General features: G+C 37.6%; 1 long non-coding RNA gene and 1 other non-coding gene across 2 annotated transcripts; both read right to left on the bottom strand.

Annotated features, from left to right (window-relative positions):
- Positions 1–839: 839 nt before the first annotated feature.
- Positions 840–4983, bottom strand: LOC113280938. The gene is made up of 2 exons (XR_003325849.1): positions 4755–4983; positions 840–2766 (listed from the first exon to the last, which is right to left on the bottom strand). It is a non-coding gene; the product is annotated as an uncharacterized LOC113280938 (long non-coding RNA).
- TRNAW-CCA lies at positions 3391–3462 on the bottom strand. Its single transcript has one exon. It is a non-coding gene; the product is annotated as a tRNA-Trp (tRNA).
- Positions 4984–25863: the final 20880 nt, after the last annotated feature.

Here is a 25863-nt window from a genome sequence, read left to right as displayed (position 1 = left end):
TGCGAAAAACACACCACAACGCACAAAATCTTCTATGGAAGATTCATAAAGTTTTATACAATATGTAAGATGACTCCGTTGAGCACTAGTAGCCTTCCAACTTATATGGTCGTCTATGTCAAGCAGCAAACCTGAAGCATTATTTGATGCAACGTTAATCATAGTGTCCGCAACACTTAAAAGATCTGCAGGATCGGCACCAAAATAATGTTTTAATACGTCATTGCAGTAATTCGGGTTTTTTGTTAGAGAACAAACTTGATCGATAACTACATCGTTAACTTCTCTTGTTGCAATTGATGGTGCGAGTAAGAAAAAAATGAAAATTGAAGAAACCGCTATCGAGGAGCAGAAGAGCATGGTGTATAACTTTTTAAACAAATCTTTTAGATCAAATGTAAAACGAAAGTTCGTTGCTTGTTTCTTTATACTGGGCAGTTGTTCCAATAAATGGTAATTTAACAATTTATTTAGATACATATCTTACTATTAATTATTAATAAGTTTTCATTGATTACAAAAAATCTTTAATTAATTTCATACTTTGGTAAAAATATATACTCATTAATTAATTTTCATTAATTACAGCAATCTTTACTAATTAATTATGGAAGGAAATCTCGCGGAACAGCGGACACCCCCCTTTCCTGATCTGACAATGGAAGGATAACGAGTTGAAGTGTCCAGGTTACAACTCAGCCTGGTCCTCGTGAGCTGACTCTTTGCTGCTTTTAATTACAGCAATATCAGAATCAATATGCCAATAACTCTCTACTGCTTTTAATCAGTCAATTTCTCCTCCCACTAACAGTAGTAGTTGTTTTGGGAAGTTTTGGTGGGGGGCAATGGCCCTCTTGAGTGTTCTACCTTTTCCCTAAAAAAGACCGAAAAATTGAACAATGACGTATCACTTAAACACTACTAACAAAACCTTCTAATTTCAAGATGCATTCAATATCTCACACCAAACCCTTCTTTACATAGCAAAACTTTCATCTTCCTCTCATTTACAGTCACTGAATTCTCTAGCTTCTTCCTGCAACATTTATCAGATTTACTTATTACTATAGCTTCTTCTTTATCAAATTCTTTCTTGTTCAGCTTTCCAGCCATGGAACATAAAACCAGCCATGATGGGTCCGTTCTTGAAAGAATCCAACCATTGATTTGATGATTTAACGGTAAAAAGGCCGCTTGAGCGGGATAGCAACACGCACCACGGTGCGAGACAGCACTGCTCATGTTATTATTATGCCCAGTCCAGGTATGGGTCATCGCATACCAGTCTCTGAATTCGCTAAACGCCTCGTTCTGGATCATGGCTTTTCGGCAACACTCATCATTGCAAATCAAACTAATTCTCCAGCCAAAGCAGTAAAACAAGCTCTGCAACTGACTTCTTCACCAAATTCTATCAACACCGTCTTCTTACCTCCAGTGGATATAAGTGATCTTCCTAGTGGTTCTGAGATCGAGGCTCAGATGAGCGCAATTGTGACACGGTCTCTGCCTGCGCTTGCTGACTCAACCCGAAAAATCACTTCAACTCACAGAGTCGTCTCTTTCGTTTCTGATCTTTTCTCTACGGAGTCAACTGCTATTGCTAACGCATTTGATATCGATGCTTACATTTTTTCAACATCAACTGCTATGCTGCTATGTATGTGTTACCATTTACCCAAACTGGACAAAACTTACTCTTGTGAGTTCAGAGTTGTACCTGAAATGATTCGGATACCGGGTTGTGTACCGATCTGGGGAATCGATCTTACGAAGTCATTACAAGATCGGAAAACAGAGACTTATGCAAGAGTGATACATTATTGGAAGAAGTTGGGTTTGGGCAAAGGCATCTTCATGAATAGCTTTTGAGGAGATTGAACAACGGGTGTGCGCGATGATGGATCGGATGAGTCAGGTTGTCTGAAGTGGTTGGATAATCAATCACCAGGTTCTGTTCTGTTCGTGTGGTTTGGTAGCGGCGGAACCCTCTCAGGTGAGCAACTAACTGAATTGGCTTTAGGGTTGGAAATGAGTGAACAAAAGTTTCTGTGGTTTTTCAAAAGTCCTACTCCTAGTGGAAAGGCTGCAAATGCATCTTATTTGAGTGCTCAAAATACTGTGGATCCTTCTGGAGTGTTACCTAAAGGATTTTTGGACAGAACCCAAAATTCAGGTTTAGTTGTTTCATCATGGGTACCACAAATTCAAATCCTCAAACATGGATCAACTGGTGGGTTTTTAACCCATTGTGGGTGGAATTCAACCCTTGAAAGCATCGTGCATGGTGTCCCGTTAATTGCATTCCCACTTTTTGCAGAGAAGACTTTGAATGCAGCGATGCTTACAGATGACATGAAAGTAGCTATAAGGCTGAAAAAAATGAAGAATGGTATTATAGGACATGATGAGATTTGTAAGGTTGTGAAGGAACTTATGGAAGGTGAAGAAGGAAAGAGACTTAGGAGTAAGATGGAAGAACTAAAATGTTCTGCGACTAGTACATTGGCTGAAGCTGGCTCCTCGGTTAGAACATTTGCTGAGGCGGTAAGCGGGTGGAAAAATCACTAGTTATCTTCCATTGATAAGGAAAAATAAAGGACCAGAGTATAATTCTGCATACACGGACCTTGTACAAGGTTATAAATACTAGTACACGTTGATTTCTAAGACCCGTTATTGTCACTCTAAGGCGCTTCAGGACATGATTGAATACAGTGCAGTATTGAACGCTTGAGTCTTGTCTGAGTCGAGTGTCCAGAAAGTCTAACACAGAGATGACCAAATGAGGAGTATAATTCAGATCACACGAATTAGATAATTCAAATGAATCATACAAAACAAACATTGTTCAGTCCCATTCATTCACAAACTCCACTGTTGTGAAGGTCTATTTGGTAGAATGGAACTCGGTGAGTCGCAAACTAAGAAAACAAATCATGTTACATGCCCATTGTTTGCTTCATATCATTTCTTAGAGCTACCGAACTGTTCTTTGCTAATGAGTCAGACTTCAAAGCATTCAGACATGTTCAAATTCTGCTCCCAGTCACTCAGTCAGTCAACCAAAATGGTTTCCAAATTCCAACAAAAGGACATGAAACAAAAGAATTAACAATGACAAGGACCATATGACTATTTTCCTAATCTAAAGGTGGGTTTACAACTGATACATATGCAGATAAGGGGAATTTGCTGATCATTGAAATTTTTTCTATATAGTGTGGACTGAAAACAAACAAGGATGAAATGGTAAAGAGAAACAAACAAATATCATATTTCAAACTAGAGGATCTATTCAATTATGTGGTTATAAATTGTTTCTGAGTTTGCAGGCATTAGGATCTTACTAATATACTAAACACAAGACACAACTCTAAGCCATTGAAGGGAATCTGACGTGAATCGTACACGTCACCTTCTGACTTGGAGTCAGACACGCTACCATTGCGCCACAGATTCACATCGTGTAGAAGGATGACATGGGAGTACTGTTTTGTACATTATAATTATAGTCTCGAAACTAACCAGATATAGGTTGTGCATGACATGGCACTATGGCAGTTGCGCTCAAAGCCTTCCTACTTATGAATGCCATTCAAATCAACAAGCACATGTTCAGTATATTTTATTTTCATTGGAAAGTAATTCCTTAGTCACCGGATTCATGATGGAAGCATGCTCCTAACAAGGGAGAAATGCGCTTCTATTGAGTGAGAAACGTTTCACTCTATCTAACTGTAATAATTATGTTGATGCATATCCAATATCTGGCTTCATATCCTACTAACCGTATATTTCTCGTATATTCCTACCTTTATCTAGTATATCATGTATCTAGCTCCTTTAAATTCTAGGTTAGCTTCCCTATAACCATGTAACATCTGTATTACTTAGTTTTAGTTTTTATCATATCAAGAAGTTAGGGTCAGTGCCTATATTGTCTACACCTCCACTACCAACCCCAAGTTCACAGGATACATATAAGCACAAAATCGGCTACAGAAATCTCGAAACAATAACTGAATGATTGAGATATATTGTAGGAAACTAGAAAGTAGACACTTCATCAAGATCTTCTAAATGTTTTACTATGTTTTTTAGAAAATAATATAACTAAAATATCTGTGTAACCTAATTTACGCTCCTCGAATTTCAGTTTCAAAATTTTATGAATCTCAATTCCAATCTCACTCCCGGCCTAGGTCCGGTCCTGGTGACTAAGAGTAATTCCCTCGCTATATGAGGAATCAAGAACACAACTACCAGCACCCATATGAACCCCATCACCACCATCCACATCTCAAAGAAATCACATTCCTCACATATTAACTCACAGTTCCAAAGTATTTCAATCATTATTCAGCAGACAAATGCAACCTACTCCTTGTAATTTATCTGAACAGAAAATAACTAATATCATCTGCAAAAATTTCCAAGCTACCAGCAATCTAACTGAGAACAGTTAACCAAAAATCCTTTCGATCACTTTCCTAAAAGATAAATTACTCTGTAACAACTAAGATTCAACATTCACATTCAACAACTAACGCAGATATTCAAATCATACTTTCATCACAACACCTAAATCATACATTCAACAACATCACACCAACAGTAACATCTAAAGCCCTAAATTTCATTCAAGTGAAATTTCATCACAACACCTAAATCAATTTTGCACAAATACTAATTCCTTAAACAACCTAAATGCATAATAAAGTGAAAAATAGAATTGGGTTTGATGTACTAACCTGTTTTGAATTACCATGACCTCAATTTAAGCTTATTTCACGACTGAGATGGAGAAGAAACAAAGCTTCGTCTTCGATTCGTCTTCTTCTTCCTTCAATGGTAGCAAAACATCTTCAGGAAGCCAGGTATCAAAGAGATTTCACTCCATCTCCCCAACTTTCACTCGATTCTCCCTATTTTCCTCTTGATTTCACTCTGTTTTCTCTCTAGGTCCCTCTCGAACTAAGGGTGTACTTTTAAATTTATCAGAGTACGATATCTAATTTTGACTAGTCAATGACCCATATTTACTACTTACGCCTGTTCCTATGCACATATCAGTTAAATGATTTTGCCACTTTAACGCCGAAAGTGCCAAATATATCTGCCTACGCGGCAGGAATAGCATTTAGGAATTCATGGTGGAGTCCTAGTTAGCAATTCGGGATTCAACAAACGTACGGAACGACAAACGTACGAGTATTATACGGTTTTGTAAAATCCAGATTCGGTCCAAAATTCGGTCAACGAGACGTGATTCGTCAATAATTCGGAATGACATACGTACGTGTATAATTCGATTTATAAATGTGAGTTCGGCTATGAAAATTCGGTATCTATATATAACAAATAATTTGTATTTATAAGATCATAGACCAATTTTTATGCATATGTGTGAGTTATTTAAAGAAAAAATAAACTTAATATGATGATATTAATAATATATACAACATTAGTTATCCAAGAGGACGTCGTATGGTGGTTTAGATGCTTGGTTAGTGAGTTTGAGATCTCTCTCACCTTCACCTTCAAATCTCTTCAGTCGTTTTTGTTTCATAAAAATTACAACACTTTTAATATTCGGTCGTGTATGCTCGGGAGGCAGTAAAGCCCAAAAAGTGGAGTCTTTAAAAAGTAAAAGCTAAAGAATTTATGGCGAATTAAGCGGACGTATTATTCGGGATACATAAAATTCGTGAACGGTTCGCGAATAATCCGGGAACGCCACATAATACGCGACTTGGGTTCGGAGTTGCAAACGTACGCGAATAAGACGGTAAAATTCGTGATACGGAAAAATTCGTGAATGATTCGCGAATCATTCGCGAACTTACTAACTAGGGGTGGAGTCTCTAAGGAGCGATGGAGTCTCCATTGCCCAATGGTCTAAACATCTCTCGTTGGTCATTTCAGCGATAGTCTGTCGCTCGCTGAGATGATCATCGCTCATCAGTTCCTTATCCAACGGCTAAAATTTTCCACTTCTAAAAATATCCAATTTGAAATCATTTCAACTCATACTAGAATTTCTAAATCTCTATAGACTCAATCTCCAATTGTTTTCATCACTCTTCCGATTCCTCAAAAAGGATGGCTGATAATATGAACATGGCTGAGTTCATAGCAAATATGCTGTCGAAAATTAAAGAGTTGCTAATCGTGTTAATGTGCAAAGTCGAATTATGAGGCGATTACAAAATTTGCTACTGAGGTAGATGAATGTATTTGTAGGAATTATGTTTAGTTTACTGAGACTTTATTCGCAGATGCATTCCATCCCCCAAACATTTTGGAAAAGGATATTTGGAAAATTTCAAGAACAAATAATGAATCCTAACAATCGTGTTGCTCCAGGTTGTCTTATCGCTTCACTGTAATGAATAAGGAAATTAGTATGTATCTTGTTTTACTTCATCAAGAAGGTCCATGAGGGATGGTGAAACCATGATGGAACTAGAAAAAAGGTGTCGTGCGGAATGTCATCGCATCTACGCATATAACTTTCAATTTGGAAGTTGTTTTGAGATTTTAAGAGGGTTGCCCGAATAAAAACCAATATTTATGTTTTAATTTCTTAATTGTCAACTTAAGTTTTAATACTCGTCTTATTTTATTAATTTTAGTTAAAATGTAAGACTGAATGAAGAATGAAGAATAGAATATAAGATTATTTTTCAACAATACAAGTTAACTTTTCAAATTCATTAAACTTCAGATTAATCATTAATCATTTTACAAGACATAAAATTAGACAATAATAATTTGAAATATAGACTTAAAACAAAATCGAGATAATTTCATCATCTTGTTTATCTTCTTAATTTTACAAAACTTCCAATCAATGCGCTCATGAACAGAGTTTCCTTTGTTTATCTTCGTCTTTGCCATTTGGGAAAATTTGAAAAAATAAATTAGATTCAAAAAGAGAGTAATAGAGAAATATTTTTGTAAAAAAAAATTGGTTCAAATTTTTAATTTGAAAATTACCTATTTACAAGCGACAAAAAACTTTCCGTTGGCGGTAGACTTTATATCGAGCGATATTCATGGTAACGCTCACGATATCATCTATTTCATTCGCTGGAAACTCTATCACTCAATGGTTTTCCTATAGTGATGCAACTCGTTTATCATACCACCTGGTATGTCAAACATGCTTTTTTAACCTTGTGCATAGGAATAGGCCTTAAGGGCATTCTAGCACGGCTGGGAAAGATTCACATTCACTAATTAATCGAGACGTTTGAGGGCCTAGCAAGGGGATGATCTGACCTATAGCTCGTCCTTATTTTTGGCCCGATGATTTTTTGATTTTTTTTGGAAAAACTGTATCTAGTTCATCTATATTTATGATAAATCGATGCAGCTTTATTCGAATAATTTTCATCCTAATGATTTTGTATAAAAAAGTAGTAAAAGTTTCTTTATATATCAATTTATTTTCTCATTTTTATTCCATAAATTTCTTTCTCCAATCATGCTTTGTTTTTAATTTCGTGAATTTTAATCTTTTACAATTGTCAATTTATCTAGTATTTTATAAGAAAATCTAAGTCAGCCACTGATTACGTGATTTTCGTGCTATAAAAATATGGCGTACCCTTCACCCGCATAGACAATCGATAATATTGTAGCCCTACCTTGGAAGATTTCTGGATTTGCCAGTTTAACTCATAACAAATCTTAATGAGTTAAACAGGCGCATCTGCACAATTCTCCAAATAGGCTACAGGCAATTCACATGGATGTCTACATGTCCCAGAAAGAACTTTTCAAGGTAGATGCGAAGTACATAAAATAGGAGGGTAATTTTATTCCAACCCGTTTCACTCTTTGCATATTTGATCATTTTTATCATATTTGATGCACAAGTTTATCATAAAATCTTGTCACCATCAGTCATAGGAAAGTTTGTGGACATCTGTCTCTTTACTACTTCGAAGTATGTAACAGCTAGGGAGCGCATGGAACGTGGGGCTGTGTCATCAAAGCTAAGTGGGGAAGAAGAAATACCACAAACCTGAATGTAGGTCTGTAAGGCTTGCTGATAAGTAGGACTTGAGTCTGTGGCATTGATGCTATTCAATATGATATGTTGTACAGATTGAGTTCGCAGTTGCGCAGCCAAGTAGAAATTATTACTAGTATCTGTCATAGTATACACACCAAGTCCGCCATCTTCAATTGGGAGGGTTGCGATACGAAACTGCAAAAGGCCGAAGTCTGCACCGTCTGCTTTGATTAGATATCTAGATATTGGAAAAGTTGAGCATCAAAGTGTAATTTAGCTTGTTGCATTGCTAAGGGGTTTGTAGTCCACATAGTGAAGTATAATTTAGATACCACAGCGTAGTTACGCAGTAATAATAGTTCACACGAGGGTTTTTGAATTTCCTTATAACAGACATAAGATGAATGGTTTTGTCCACTCTCTGCAATACCATGTCCTTGAAATATTGTAAGTCTAGGATGACTAGACCACCTATAAGTTTGACGCCGGTTGATGGTATGTTGATGTTGCGTGGAAAAACGCCTGGAATAAGACTCCTTGGATTTGTAGTGGGCCAGAACATCTTAGTTTTGCTGATGTTGAGATGAATACCTTTGCAGACTCCTTCAGGTTATTCTCTTTATTGCTTTCGAAACTTCCAGCATATCGCCAATGATTGTACCATCATCAAGGTACCATGCATTTAAATCCAACTTACACTTCGATGCAATTTTGTATACAAGGGGATGGAGCACAAGTGAAAACAGTAAGGGCCCCAGGGGATCACCCTGTTGCACCCTTGGGTTGAGGATAGAATGAGTTATAGTACAACCTAGCGGGCTAGGCGTAACAAAATCCCACCCAATGAGCAATGGCAGGGCAATGTTTTCTAACCTCGCGGATTAATGTTGTTCGATCAACCATATTGAATGCATTAGTGAAGTCAATGAGTAGCATGGATATATATTGTTCGTTGTACCTTTAAGATCCATGAGTCTGTTAACAGAATGAAATATACTCTTTCCACCACAACGCACTCCTACTCCAAATCGATGGTCGCCTCAAAATGGTGCCCACGGAAATGGGTCGAAGACCACCACCCGGTTTCTGGAGTGGAGTGAGTGGCGCACTAACGACGTACTCACCAAGTGTCGCAGGACAGTTAACAGATATCCAGATATTAACAGTTTTGGTGATAGAGGATACTAACTCATCTGCAACTGCACTTGCTGCTCCACTCATGGCATCGAGTAAGTGTTGAGCCCAAAGTCCATCTCTCCCACATAATTTACCTTTGGGAAATCTTTTGATAGATCCAAGAACTGAACATGCATCTACAAAAATTGCATCAACAGTGATTGCTTCAGCAGGTATAATAGGAGAAGAGGCATGTGGGTGTTTTTTCTGCAATTATGAAAGTGTTGCATTTTTGTTTGGGGCAATCCCACTGGATGAAATTACCCGAAAGGCATATGTATAACTCAACTTATTTCTACATGCTTGCAAGTTGGTGCTATCTTGTGTGTTTTTATTTTTTGGATTGCTCAATTGTTTGCGCTTTGGTAACTCAAGTTAGCAGTGCGTGATTGATTGATGCAACTTGTAACCGTTTCATGTTTCCAGAACGTTCTTCTAGTGTGCACTTAGGGGTTTATAGGTTGAGAGTTTAAATAGGGAGGAGAAAAAAAATATTCCAAGAGGATAATTCCCTGGGATTTAGTATGAAAGCGTCCAAGCAGGATTTTAAATCTCTTGAAAAATTTAATCGACAAGGAGAAGGGATGCTTGTAGGGCTGTTCATGAAACCAATATTATTGGTTTCTAAAAATCTAAACCAAACCAATCCATTAACTATTGGTTCGGTTTCCAAATGGTTCCAGTTGGTTTCGGTTTGTCCCAGTGGTTTTTGGTTAACCAATAATTATATCAAACCAAAAAAAAATACACAAATTTACAGATAAAAAAATCGTAGTTGCCGATAGTATTGGTTTACACAAATATACAGACAAAAAAAAATCAAGAATAGTTAAAGCTTACTCTAATTCTAGAGATCAAATGAAGATATATAATATATCTTAATTTAGATATTGACAAATAAAAAAGAAGGAAGACGGGAAGAAAAAAGTCGAGTAGCAGCAGCTGTAGTTGGGGGTGGAGAAGGGAGGCGGCTGAGAGAAGGAGAAAGAGAAAGAGGGAGAGTATCATAATGAAATATTAGATTTGGGGTTTCTATTTATCCTCTAAATTAATGGGAAGAATCTAATACTTTTAAATCGACGGTAGAAATTAAGTTTAAAAATTAATCGGTTCCCAATGGTTTTTGGTTCGGTTTTCAGGTCAAACCAAAACCAAACCAGTAATGTCGGTTTTTCAACATTTTTTACCAAACCAATCCAAATCTAAATGGTTTGGTTCGGTTTCTTGTTTATTGGTCTGGTTCGGTCGGTTTCCAACGGTTAACCGACACCATGTTCAGCCCTAGATGCTTGTGATAGTGGTGAATTTCCTTTGAAAAACTTCATTAAGCAATTCTAAAGAGAGAGACACAGGTGCATCTACAACCACATTGTTTGGTGTATCATTGGTGATCGCAGAGGGCATATTGATGTCAGAAATAAGGAAGTCCACATACCTACCATTGAGTGGTCCTGGAATGATATCTTCTTTATGACGACATGGTTTCTTCCATGCATGCAAAATGATGCATTTACTGCAGAGCCACATATGGAATAACCCTAGAACACTTTCCCAGGACAATTAAACATTCATGTCATTGCTAATTCTTTCCCTACAAATTTTTTTAGCCTCTTCAGTGCGAAAATGCCCGTCATTAAGATATTTAGCAAAGGAACTGCGAATAAACCCTCTGCTATTTAATCCATCTTTGCAATCATCAAACCCTTTGAAAGGACAATGAAAGCGATAACCATCTGAATCTATTTCGAAATCTAGGGAGGAAGTGAAACATGATTCGGGTCTGTAATATTGAGATTCTGAGCAGTTAGGTTAGATGATGATGCCTCAGATGATGGAGTATTATGGTGCAATAGCAAGGAAGATCTAGAACGAGTATTGCGCATGTCTTCTGAAAAAGGAACTGTCGTAACTACCTAAAGCTGGGTGAGAAGCAGCGTCCAAATAAGATATCATTCGAAAGGAATTAACAAGGAGATTTGAAAGGTAAAGAATCGATGGAGTTATGTGAAAGAAATACAGAGAAGTTGTCGTGAAAAATTCCCAGACTTTCTATCGCCTGAAAATCCCCCGGAAACTCTCTCTCCTTTTTATTTATTTATTTTTATTTTTTTTTGTACGGAGGCGGGGGGAGGGGACTATCTTCCAGAATAAGGTGTCAATTTCCCACTTTATTTTGAATTTTTATTTATCTGTAGAAAATGAATGTTTCTTGGTCGGGCTATCATTACATTTGTTTCATAGTGTTTTTTGCATAAACTTACGGAATTTACCCTGTGAATCCTCCACCTTAGACTGTTATCACATGAATAACCCCAAGTGCCCCGTTATCTTAAATCATACATTAATGGTATCTCATGAGACCTTTCTGCCATCCTCGGTAAGTTTCTCAAATAAATTTTCTTTTATTTGATCCTTATACAGTAATCCCTATAGGTAGTGTTTGTGTCTTTAGTTTCTTTTTGTACTCGTATAATGCACCTTTATATTACTTGTATTGTTTGTTTCCTTTGGTTTTGTAAGTGCTATCCTATATAGCACACTTTCTTGTCTTAGTCGTAAGTGCTACTTTACGAGGCACACTATTTAGTCATGTCGTAGTATATTTTTAGTAACATTATTAGTTGTAGTTACTTTTGTCTCCTCTGGAAACCAATACCTGATGGATCAAGACGGAAAAAAAACAGAAAATGGGTTATATAGCCAAAATGACGTTTTTTCTGGGCCAAATGGACAGGTAGGAATTCGGCCTGGGTCAAATGACCAAAAGAATCTTTTAATGTGGAGAGACGTTACTAACCTTTTATAACCGTTCTCCCACCACGTTCTGGGTCAAATGGACGAGATCCAGTTCATTCTTATGCTGACCATCATATCCCTGAAACAATTTTAAACTTCTCTCTAACATTGCTCATTCATTTCTTACGGCATCGAGAGACTCATTCACCACCGCACTCAACACCACCATTTAACCGGTCACCACCACCACTACTACCACCTACTTTAACTCTTGTTCAATCACCATCGCTACCACCTACATTAACTCTTTTCTCATATCACACCACCTTCACCAACTCTCCACCCGATTACAATCACCACCGCCTTCACCAACTCTCCACCCGATTACAGCCACCACCGCCTTCACCATCTTCTGTCATGGTTACACTACCGTGACTAACTTCATCGGAGTTTATAACATCACCACGGATGACATTAGTTTTATTAGCCAACAACACCAATAATTAGACTTAATTGTATTTTAAGATCCAAAAAGGTTTTCCCTAATTTGTATGATTACAGATTTATCAAAGTCTAAATTGGATGCATTTATGCACTTGCAGAATTCACTACATCCTTGAACATTAATACCACCAGCACTAGTCACATCATTTCTTCTAAATAAGTACATCAAGACAATTCAATTAGAAACATTTAACCCAACTCAAAACAGGATGAAACCAATATCATCCCTATCTAAAAAACAATGAAATCAATTTCATCCTATTTTAAACATAGATGAAACCAATATCAACCCAATCTAAAACAAGATGAAATCAGTTTCATCCTGGCTTAAATATGGATGAATCCAGTATCATCCCAATATAAACACGATGAAACCAATTTCATCCTATATCAAACATAGATGAAACCAATATCAACCCAAATCTAAAACAAGATGAAATCAGTTTCGTCCTGGCTTAAACATGGATGAATCCACCAGCCCAATCTAAACAGGATGAAACCAATTTCATCCTGGCTTAAACATGATGAAACCGATTTCATCACGGCTTAAACGTGATGAATCATCTGAATTTATCTTGTTTTATCACCTACAACCCTTCACAACCACCACCACCACCACCACCACCATCATTAATCAAGTAATCTCCTGTAATAAACTAACTCAACATCACAGATCGATCAAGTTGAAAAGAAAAAAAATAAAAACAGATCGACCAAGTACAAAAATGAAGAACTATCAAAATAAAAACAAAAAAACGATCTAGGTTAAGAATGAGAAGCACCAATTACGAAAAAAATAAATAAAAACAGATTAATCAAATTTGAAGATTAATTGATTAATTTGTATTGATTGATTGAGCTGATTGTGTGAATGGTGCCCTAAATTTAAAAATTTCCAAACTATTCCGAGAAAGGAATACTGAGGGGATGATGGATAAGTAATGAAAAGGAAATCTAGGGGAAGTGGGGAACTAGGAAGTCTTATTTTAGTCAAGCAATCAATTTTTAATTGAAAGTTACCTGTCGTCTCGAGTGTCGACATATATTCACTCTATAAACAGTCCACATATTTATACTCGACCTACATTCTCTATAAACAGTCCACGTATCTATTGAAAGGGGTAACTCTGTCAGTGTGCACCAATGAATCAGCAGTGGGGCCCGCGTCAAAAGAATTATAATAAATCAGATTTAAAAGATAAAACCTTCGGTGATATATCCGATGGCATTAATGGCTCCGCAAATATTTAAAAAAGATTCTGTTCCAGTTAATTAATAAAAAGAATTCCGGGTGAAATATCCAAAATGGATATTTGAACAATATCTTTTTGATTCATGTCCATATGAATAGTATCAAAATGTACAAGTCTGTTTCACCCAGGAATTATTGATTTTGATCTTTTTAACCAATTTTGTGAAAAAAAAGGAGATAGACAATTTTCATCCGAGAAGCACACCTCAGCATACGGACACAATTGCTTTACTGGCATTTTCAATCAAGCGCATCGACCATCCCTACCATCAACCAAGTTATTATGGGTTCTATCGTGTTCAACAAAAGTACAATTTTTCTTGTGGAAAGCATTGAAGGAAGGCATTTCGTCCTCCAACTCCAACATCTCCCCTCGATGCAACTCTGGTCCGAAAAACGTTGTTCACGCTCTGCTCCATCGTTTTTTTTTCCAGATTCATGGCATATCAATGTAAATATAACCGATGAATCTTTGGGTATTATATACCCTCGTGAAATAGATATTTACGTAATTGGATAATATGCATGCTTCAAAAAATAATTTGTAGTTATTACATATTTTCTTATGTGCCAAATTATTTTACATCCCTTAAATATTAGTAGTACAAGTCAATCACACAAAAGGAAGAAACAAATAAATGTGTTCGTAAAAAGTTATTCGTTTTTGATTTTGAATTGGAAAGTAATTTAATTTATGTGTATATGTCCTAACACCGTCTTATGGTATCAGAAGGACACTACATAAAATTCAGGATTTTGCAACATTTGGTTTTTCGGTTGTGCAGCGGATATACATGTCGCAGAAATTTATCTGTTGCATATAAAAGATATCCATTGCACAAAATACTGATTATTTGAAAGAAAAAACAAAAATATGATGCGCTTGCAATTTATAATAATTTTTTAGGTCTAAAGAATATATTGCATCCTTATTATTCTCTACTATTAAATAATTATGAATAGGGTATTACAATGAGTTGGTCGGGAGACTATCTACAAACTGGGTTCCAACGCTTTTTTAAATCACAAGTATATTCAACAAAATATAAAGTTTTCAATTTTTACTTTGAAATCGTGACAAACACTATATAACTTCAATCTCTTTAGAAAGGTTAACATGTGTTCACCAAGATCGGTAAGGGTTTAGAGGGCTAAGATACCTAGGTCGTATCCGTGAGTGGTACATTTTTCCAAATATTTGTTGCGCTTACGAGATACTGCATTGAAAATATTGGAACTTGGTGTGAAAGTACGGATATATCCTCCCGTGAAAGGTGAAATACAGGTTACGTCGAAGCAATTGTCCTGACCAGTGATCCAATTGAATAATAGGATGTCTGCAGGCTTCAACTCATGACCTCCATCAGAGAAAAGGCCTAAGGGAACTTCCTTTCTAACAGGGACCCTTTCTCCCCAACAAATGTCTATTAAAGTATCATGTACTAGGTAATGGAAAAATTTATGGCTTACATCACTAACACTATGTAGAACGTGATCACTAAAGATATCCATCTCTCTGTTGCATCTTAAACAGAAGTTACTTTCTTCAAATAGTGGGATAACTAAGCAATCACAAAGAACTGAACTGAACTGGCGAGGCCCAATATACTGATTAAGCCTGTTAACGGAACAAGTAGTAAGTATAATCTAGGTAGTTTAAGTCTCTATTAATTGTGATCAATAACGATATTTGTTCTTGTTGAATTCGTATCTTGAAAGATAGATAAAAGTTTTATGCTTGGAAGAATTAGGATCCGCTTGATTTGGATAAGACCAAATTAATCTTTGATATTTGTTTGTGAGATCATCCAAGAACTCTTTTGTACAATCAGGTTCACTGAATTTGTTATTTAGACATATTGATTCTGGAAGAGATAAGATAAAACTTTATATACATATTGTTCAAGGATCTTTAGTTAGATTTACTTGCAATTTTAGTAAGTTTTGTCCATACAGGTTACCAAAAGAAAATTTGGTATTGTACTTGATACCCTCTCCTTTTTACCGAGGTTGTAAAGTACTAATTCACCAGTATACATATTTCCAAAAGACACTCATGCAATTTAATATCTACAATGTGTACCATGATAGCACTCCCATGATTGGACAAACTTTAATGTACATAAAGATCCGTTTCGTCCAAAAAAAGACGATGAAGAAGTATATGACTAAGGAAATAGTCCAAACCCCATGACTGCATATGACTAAAAAAATGTTGGCATCAGTAAGAGCATCTAATAGTTTTTTTAAATATTCCCTTCACCGAGATTATTTTTTTCCAAAAGATTTTGATACCCAACAAGGTTTTTGGTGAAACAACTATTACACCATCAATCAGAAGGAGATGGAGATATCAAGGGAGCGTCTAATGATCGATGTTCGCATCAATGTATGTTGAACTCTTTTTTTCTTTCACTAAGAATACTTCTTCCCACATGATTTTGTTACTTGGCTCAAGGTTTTCATAATTCAACGATGTAACTATAAATAAGACTTCATGATTGATGTTATTATTCTTTTTTCAAGTGTTCGGATTTTTGGGCCTATTGTTTTCTATGACATAATTATAGACCCAACCCTCCACCGATATTTTCCCTACTTAGCCATTGTGTTTATTTAGCAGTGTAGGATTTTCAACGGGCGCCGCTGCGGTAATTCAGTAGCAACTTCCCGGGAGGTCACCCATCCATGGATTTCTCCGCCCGAGCACGCTTAACTATAGAGTTTTATCCAAATATGTAGTAAGTTGTGTTGAAAAGGCCTCGGTGTTAGGAATGGAAAAACCATTATCTATATTTCATTCCATCAATACCGCGACATCAGCAGTGGTTCACCGATGAAATATAAGTAATGGTTTGTCCTTTTCTAACACCGAGGCCTTTTAAGCACAGTTGACTCAAGAGTTGGCATAAAACTCCATAGTTAAACATGCCTGTGAGGGAGAAATCCAGGAATGGGTGACCTCCCAAGAAGTTGATGGTAGATTCTCGCAGCGATGCCCGTTGAAAACCCCACATTGCCAGATAACCGCAGTTGCTAAGTGGGGACAGTATAGATAAAAGTTCGGGTCATTAGAAATGGTATCAGAGCCGAGGGTGGAAAGGTACGTTGGAAGAGGTTGTTCCAGGTACTGGTCTCATGAGGTGAAGTGAACATCGGAGACCTGAGATTCCATATATATATATATATATATATATATATATATATATATATATATATATTCTAAGCCGAGGACAGGTCCAATTTAAGGTGGTGGTATTGTAATACCTTGATTCGGCATGTAGGGTTCACCGAAAGAATGTAAGTAATGGGTTGCCCTTACCTAACACCGAGGACTTTTCAGCACAATTGGCTCTGGAGTTGGAAGAAAACTCCGTAGCTAAGCGTGCTCGGGTGGGAGAAATCCAGGGATGGGTGACCTCCCAGGAAGTTGTTGAATCCCGTTGAAAATCCCACACTGTCAGATAGCCGCAGTGGCTAAGCGGAGACAGTATCGGTGGTGGGTCAGGTCATTACAAATGGTATCAGAGCCGACAATGGGTCACCTTCCAATGGTGGGAAGGTACGCTGGACGGGGTTGTTCCAGGTACTGATCTCTTGAAGGGGGAAAACATTAGAGACATGTATATATATATATATATATATATATATTCCGGAGCCGAGGAAGGATCCAATTTAAGGTGATGGTATTGTAATACCCCGATTCGGCTGGTAGGGTTTGCCGAAGGTATATATTTAATGGGTTGTCCTTACCTAACACCGAGGCCTTTTCAGTACAGTTGTCTCCAGAGTTGGTTGAAAACTCCATAATTAGACGTGCTCGAGAGGAAGCAATCCAGGGATGGGTGACCTCCCTGGAAGTTGTTTTTTCCCGTTGAAAATACCACACTATCAGATAACCTCAGTGGCTAAGTGGAGACAGTATCGGTGGAGGTTTATGTCATTACATATGGTATCATAGCCGATGACGGTTCACTTTCAGAGGGTGGAAAGGTGCGCTGGACGAGGTCGTTCGTGGTAATGTTCTCATGAGGAGAAGGGAACACCGAAGACCTGTATATATATATTTCGGAGCCTAGGACAGATCCAATTTAAGGTGGTGGTATTGTAATACCCCTATTAGGCAGGTAGTGTTCGCCGAAGGAATATAAGTAATGCGTTGTCCTTTCCAAACACCGAAGACTTTCTAGCACAGTTGGCTCCAGAGTTGGAAGAAAACTCCATAGTTAAGCATGCTCGAGCGGGAGAAATCTAGGGATGGGTGACCTCCCGAGAAGTTGCTGATGGATTACTGCAACGATTCTCATTGAAAACTCCACATTGCCGAATAAACGAAGTGGCTAAGTGATTACAATATTGGTGGAGGGTCATATCATTACAAAAGAGGCCCAAAGCAAACCAACCGAGAAAAAAACTCTGAGTAAATCTCACCCTAATTCAAATCAAAATAGTGTGTCTCTTCAAAGATAACTCCCGCCAAAATCCTATTTCAAATGATGAAGATGGTGTACCCTATATCCATACATGAGGGTGCAAATAGTAATTTTGGGGTGCCCTTAGTAAATATTTGGGTGTCCTTAGTAAATTATTCGGGTATCAATAACACTTCTCTAGGTGTCTCCAACATATTTCCGAGGTGCCTTTAGTAATTTCTCCCAAGGGTGCAATTATCTTTTCGTACCAATTTTTCTTCAAAAGTTTATTTCTCCAAAAACACTTACAAAGACACAAAATAAAAAAATATATGTACAAAAAAATTAGAAAATAAAGATCGAAATAGACACATAAATGCGTCTATCAAGAACCAGCTTCAAGACAACTTTAACATTCTTCTGCAAAATGTATGGTTACAATCAGTCCCACCAAAAGTTCAACTTTTAACATGGACTGAGAACGTAATCCCAACTACAGAAAACTTTACAAAAGGGGATGCACACTTCCGAGCACCATATGAAGCTTGTGTAAAGAGGAAGAAGAAACAGTAGGTTAGTTGCTCTTACCCTGCAAACTTTCTCACCCAATATAGAACTACTTTTTTGGTGTTTTCAACCTGAAATGGGTGCAAACCAGAGACCTTGCATAAAAATTAATGGTTTGGAAAATTAGGAAGGAAGAAATAAGGGGGGGGGGGAATATGACATGTTCTATTCTTTGCAATTGTGTGGGTGTTATGGAGGGAAAGGAATAGGGGACTTACGGCAACCAAGGCACCGCGAGCAGGGAAGGTGATTATTAATGAAGTGAAGACCTTTGTATTTCTTTGGTGTGTAAAATCAAATGGTTTATAAAAACACCATCTAGGGATCTTATCACTCACTGGAAAGTGATTAAAGACAATTAGTTGTTGGTCATATAACTCTGTTTTTATTTTTGAACAATATTTCCAAAGCTGTATTTGACCCTGGGGTTTTTACTCTCTTTATTAATAAAGTTTCAATCTTTTTACTCACATTACCAACCTTGTTTCGATAAAAGAGGCCCAAACCAAGACAATTGAAGAAAAAAACTCCGAGTAAATCTCAGCCTAATTCAACTCAAAAGAGTTTGTTGCTTCAAACATAATTCTCGCCAAAATCCAATATCAAACGATGAAGATAGAGTTTCCCCTATCTGTACCTTGGGGTGCGTTTAGCCAATGGGGTGCAAATAATAATTGTGGGGATGCCCATAATAAATTCTTAGAGTGACAATAACACTTCTCTGGATGTGTCCAACGTATTTCCGAGGTTGCTTTAGTAATTTCATCCCGGGGTGCAACCATCACTTTTCGTGCCAATTGTTCTTTAAAATTTTATTTGTTCAATAAACCTACAAAGACACAAAATAAAAAATAAGTACAAAATGTACTAACGAATTAGAAAATAGAGATCAAAATGGACACGTAAATGTGTCTATCAATAACCAGCTTCAGATAACTTCAACTTCTTAAAAATGTATAGCTAAAGTTAGTCCAACCAAAATTTCAACTTTTCACATGGACTGCTATTCAATCACAACTATAGAAAACCTTACAACAAGGGGATGGATACTCGCAAGCACCATCTGCAACTTGTGTAATAATGATGACGAAACAGTAGGTCACTTGCTCTTACACTCAAACCTTCTCACTCAATATGTAACTATTTTGTTGGTGTTTTCAACCTGAAATGGGTGCAAACCAGAGACCTTGCATCACAATTAATGGTCTGGAAAATAAGGAAGGAGAGAAATATAGGAGGAAAATATGACATGTGTGGGTGTTATGGAGGGAAAGGAATAGACGAGTTATGCCAACAAAGTCACCGACATCGGAAAAGGTGATTATTAATGAAGTGAAGATATTTATATTCCTTTGATTCTTAAAAAAAAAAATTTTAGAACAACACCGTCTAGGGATCTTATCACTCGATGGAAAGTGATTACTGACAGTTAATTGTTGGTCTTGTAACTCTGTTTTTATTTTTGTATACTATTTATGGAGTTGTACTTTTGACTCGGGGGTTTTTACTCTCTTTCTTAATAAAGTTTCAATCTTTCTGCTCACATTACCAACCTTGTTTCGATAAAAGATGTAATGATCCGTCCTTCCACCGATATTGTCTCCACTTAGCACTGCAATTACCCGACAGTGTGGGGATTTTAACGGGAATCTCTACGGTAATCCAGAAGAAACTTCCCGGATGGTCACCCATACCTGGAGTACTTCCATATGAGATCGCTTAACTGCAGATTTTTCTGCCAACTTTGGAGCCAATTGTGCTGAAAATGCCTCGGTATAATTTAGATGTTTCTTTCCTCTTGTGAGACCAGTATCCGATATAACAACTCATAAATCTCTCCCGCCCGAGCACAAGCGACCCGCCCTAGTTATACCCCAACTAACAGCGATATTATTCCACTTACCGACAACGATTATCCAGTAGTGTAGGATTTTTAACGCACTACTCCGGTCTTCCGGCAGTAGATTCCCGAGAGGTCACCCATCCTGTGACTAATCCCGGCCCAACACGCTTAACTGGAAAGTTTCTTTCCCTTGGTCAAGTGAAATCATCAATACTCGATCTTAGGAAATGACAATCCATTAAATTGGAGCCGTCTTTGGCTCCGGAATATACACAAGCCAAATTATCCGACGTTCCCTATCCCTCATGAGTGAAGAACCTAAACCAACCCCACCAGTGTACCTTCAGACCCTCAGCAGGTGACCCGTCATCGACTCTGATACTGTTTGTAATGACCCATCATTACATCGATATTGTCCCTACTTAGCCACTGCATTTATCAAGCAGTGTGGGGTTTTCAACGGGAGACGTTGCGGTAATCCAACAACAACTTCCTGGGAGGTCACCCATCCCTGGATTTCTCCACTCCGAGCATGTTTAACTGTAGAGTTTTCTGCCAAACTCTGGAGTCAGTTGTGCTGAAAAGGCCTCGGTGTTAGTAAAGGAAAAATCATTACCTATATTCCATACCATCGGCGAACAACTTCTGATATCACGGTATTATAATACCCCGATTCGACAAGATGAGTGACCTCCCGGGAAGCTGTCGCTGGACTACCACAGCGATACTCGTGGAAAACCCCACACTGCTATATAACCGTAGTGGCATAGTGGGGACAATATTGGTGGAGGCTCGGGTCATTACAAATGGTATCAGAGTCGATGATTGGTCACCTTCCGAGGGCACGAAGGTATGCTGGATGATGTTATTTCAGATACTGGTCTCATGAGGGTAATGGAACACCAAATATATGGGATTGAATATATATTCCGGAGCCAAGGATGACTCCAATTTAAGGTAGTAACATTGTAAACCTCGATTAGGCAGGTAAGGTTCGCCGATGGAATATAAGTAATGAGTTGTCCTTTCCTAACATCGAGGCCTTTTCAACAAAGTTGGCTCCAGAGTTGGAAGAAAAATTAATAGTTAAGCGTGATCAGGCGGGAGAAATCTAGGAATGGATGACATCCCGGGAAGTTGCTATTGGATTACCGCAGCGATGTCCGTTGAAAATCCCACATTGTCGGATAACCGCAGTGGTTAAGTGAGGATAGTATCGGTGGGGGTAGTGTCATTACAAAAGAGGCCCAAACTAAACCAACCAAGAACATAACTCCGAGTTAATCTCACCGTAATTCAACCCAAGAGAGTTTGCTGCTTCAAACATAACTCCCGTCAAAATCCAAAGTGATGAAGAAGGTGTGCCCCGTATCCTACCTGAAGGTGCAAATAGTAATTTTGGGGCGTCCTTAGTAAATTCTTGGGTTCCCTTAGTAAATTATTCGGGTGCCAATAACACTTCTCTAGGTGTATCCAACATATTTACGGGATGCCTATAGTAATTTCTCCTAGAGTTCAACTACCACTTTTCGTTCGATTTTTTCTACAAAAGGTAATTTCTCCGATAACAATTACAAAGACACGAAATAACAAAATAAGTAAAAAAATATGTACTAACAAATTAGAAAATAAAGATCAAAATGTACACATAAATACGGGTATCAAGAACCAACTCCTGAAAACTTCAACATTCTTCTTCAAAATGTATGGTTACAGTCAGTCCCACCAAAAGTTAAACTTTTCACATGTGATGCTATTCCGAACGCAATCCTAACAACAGACAACCTTACAACAAGGGGATATAGACTTCCAAGCACCGACCGCAGCTTGTGTAATGATGAATAAGAAACAGTAGGTCATTTGCTCTTACACTGCAAACTTTATTACTCAATATGGAACTATTTTGTTGGTGGTTTTAACCTGAAGTGGGTGCAAACTAGAGACATTGAATTAGTGGCTTGGAAAATGAGGAAGGGGAGAAATACGGGGAGGAAAATATGACCTTTTCTATTCTTCGCAATTGTCTGGGTGTTATGGGGGAAATGAATAGACGAGTTATGGAAACAAGTCACTGAGAACGGAGAAGGCGATTATTAATAAAGTGGAGAGATTTGTATTCCTTTGGTGCGTAAAATCAAATGGTTATGAACAACACCATCTAGGGATCTTATCATTTATTGGAAAGTGATTATAGACAATTAATTATTTGTCTTGTAACTTTGTTTTTATTTTTGGAACAATATTTCTCGAGCTGTAATTTTCACTCGGGATGTTTTGCTCTCTTTCTTAATAAAGTTTCAATATTTCTACTCACATTACCAACTCTGTTTCGATAAAAAATGTGATGACCCGTCTTTCACCAAAACTGTCTCCAGTTAGCCATTGTAATTATCTGATAGTGTGCACGTCTTTAAACGGAAATCCCTATGGTAACCTAGAAGAAATTTTTTGGATGGTCATCAAATCCCTGGATCACTCCCGTCAGAGTGCAGAGTTTTCTGCCAACTTTGGAGCCAATTATGTTGAAAACGCCTCCGTATAATTTAGATGTTCCTTTCCTCTTGTGAGACCAGTATTTGACATAATAACTCAAAAAACTCTCCCTCCTAACCACAAGCGACCCTTCCTGTTTGTAACCCAACTAACACCAATATTGTTCTCATTTACCCACTGCGCTTATCCATCAGTGTGAGATTTTTAACGGCACTTCTACGGTCATCCAACAAGAGATTCCCGAAAGGTCACCCATCATGTGACTAATCCCGGCCGAGCATTCTTAACTGAGAAGTTTTCCTCTCGGTCAAGTGAACCCATCAGGCCTCGATGTTAAGAAAGGAGAAACCATTACCTATATCAGACAACCATTGCCAAATATCGGGGTATTACAATACCATCACCTTAAATTGGAGTCGTCCTCGCTCAGGAATAGACACAATCCAAAATCTCCGGCGTTCCATGCCCCTCCTGAGACAAGCACCTAAACCAACCCCGTCCAATTTACATTCTCACCCTTGCAGGTGACCCGTCCCTCCACCGATATTATGCCTACTTAGCCACTGTTGTTATCCAGCAGTGTGGGGTTTCTAACGGGCGCAGCAGCGGTAATCCAGCAGTAACTTCCCTGGATTGCTCCCGCCCGAGCATGCTTAACTGCAGAGTTTTCTACCAACTCTGGAGCCAGTTGTGCTGAAAAGGCATCGGTGTTAGGATTACGTATATTCCATTCCATCCGCGAACAACTTCCAATATCACGGTATTACAATACCCCAATTCGGCAGGATGGGTGACCTTCCAGGAAGTTGATGTTGTATTACCGCAACAATGCCCATAGAAAACCCCACACTGCCAGATAACCGTAGTGCCTAATTGGGGACAATATCTATGGAGGATTGGGTCATTACAAATGGTATCATATCTGACGACGGGTCACCTATCGAGGGTGAGAAAGTACGTTGGACGGGGTTGTTTCATGTACTGGTCTCATGAGGGGATGGAAACATTGAATATCTGGGCTTGAATATATATTCCGGAGCCGATGATGTCTTAAATATAAGATGATAATATTAGAATATCCCGATTCGGCAGGTAAGGTTCGCCGAAGGAATATAAGTAATGGTTGTCCTTTCCTAACACCGAGGCCTTTTCAACAGAGTTAGCAGATAACTCCGTAGTTAAGCGTGATCAAGATGGAGCAATCCATAGATGGATGACCTCCCGGGAAGTTGTTTCCGGATTACCGCAGCGATGCCCGATGAAAACCCCACATTGTCGGATAAGCGCAATGGTTAAGTGGGGATGGTATCGGTGAAAAGAGGCCCAAACCAAGCCAACCGAGAAAAAAACTCTGAGTAAATCTCACCCTAATTCAACTCAAAAGAGTTTGCTTCTTCGAACATAATTTCCGCCAAAATCCAATTTCAAACGATAAAGATGGAGTGCCCATTATCCATACCTGGGGTATGTTTAGCCATTGGGGTGCAAATAGTAATTTTGGGGGGTGACCTTAGAAATTTCTTAGGGGCCCTTAGTAAATTATTCGTGTGCCAATAACACTTCTCTGGGTGTTTCCAACATATTTCTTGAGTGCCTTTAGTAATTTCTCCCAGGCGTACAACTATCACTTTTTATGCCAATTTTTCATAAAAGTTTATTTTTCCAAAAACACCTATAAAGACACAATATAATAAAACAAATACAAAAATATGTAGTAGCGAATTAGAAAATAAAGATCAAACTAGATATATAAATGCGTCTATCAAGAACCAGGTTCAAAAGACTTCTAATATTCTTCTGCATGATGTATGGTTACATCTAGTCCCACCAAAAGTTCAACTTTTAACATGGACTGCTATTCAGAACGCATATTAACAGTTAATTGTTGGTTACTATGGACGTCTATTTTTTGGTCCTGTATCTCTGTTTTTATTGCTTTTATTTCTGTAACAATATTTCTGGAGATGTACTTTTTACACGAGGGTTTTATTGTCTTTCTTAATAAAGTTCCAATCCTTCTGCTCAAGAAAGACACGACAAATGTTACCAGAATTTTTTTACATTTGATTTCAACCACATAATTCAAAGTTCTGTTACAATAATTCTTCAACCGGGAGAAATCTTGTATCTAAAAAGAATGACAAATATAAACAATTTGTTACTTTAAGTATAAAGGTTGTTCTTTTTTCTTTAATCCTTCTTAGAGGTGTCGATCCGCGTCCATTTTTATAACTTGTGTAGATGCACGTACTTCACATGGAAAGGCCTATTATCTGAACAGAGTTCTTAAGGGAAACTCCTGTGACAATCAACAATTTTTTTTTGAGCCACATGAAGGAACAAATACGTCTTTACACTATGGAAAGTCAAGATGAACAAATCTTCTACTTGAGGGTCTTACTAGTATTCATATGGGAGTACTATATGTAAAACAAAATTCCCATTTAAATAGTTTTCATATTTTCCTAGATACTTTTTATGTTTCCTATACACTTGAATTCGTATTTTCCTAGATACATTTTATGTTTCCTACGCACATAAATGCATTTTTTCAAGTATACACACGAAATTTATAGTTGCTCTATTCAAGGTAGACGCATATATAAAAATAACCTCCTATAAAAATTCTTGTTGCGATATATTCTCTTTGTTTTTTAAAAAGTGATATTTTCACTTTTTCATTTTAACCTAAAAATAGGTCATACTGAAAAAATGAAAGTATCTATATCTAGATATTATTATACAAAGGTTTTACCGTATATGGGGCATATTCATAGAATGGCCTAAAAAGGTCTTTGCATTATATATTTTAAAGATAGTTACCAACTCTGAACCTACTCTGATCCGTGTCCAT

Source organism: Papaver somniferum, chromosome 5 (assembly GCF_003573695.1).
Source record: "Papaver somniferum cultivar HN1 chromosome 5, ASM357369v1, whole genome shotgun sequence".
Lineage (NCBI taxonomy): Eukaryota > Viridiplantae > Streptophyta > Magnoliopsida > Ranunculales > Papaveraceae > Papaver > Papaver somniferum.
The sequence above is the reverse complement of the archived record's forward strand: the minus strand, read 5'-3'. Positions and strand labels throughout refer to the sequence as shown.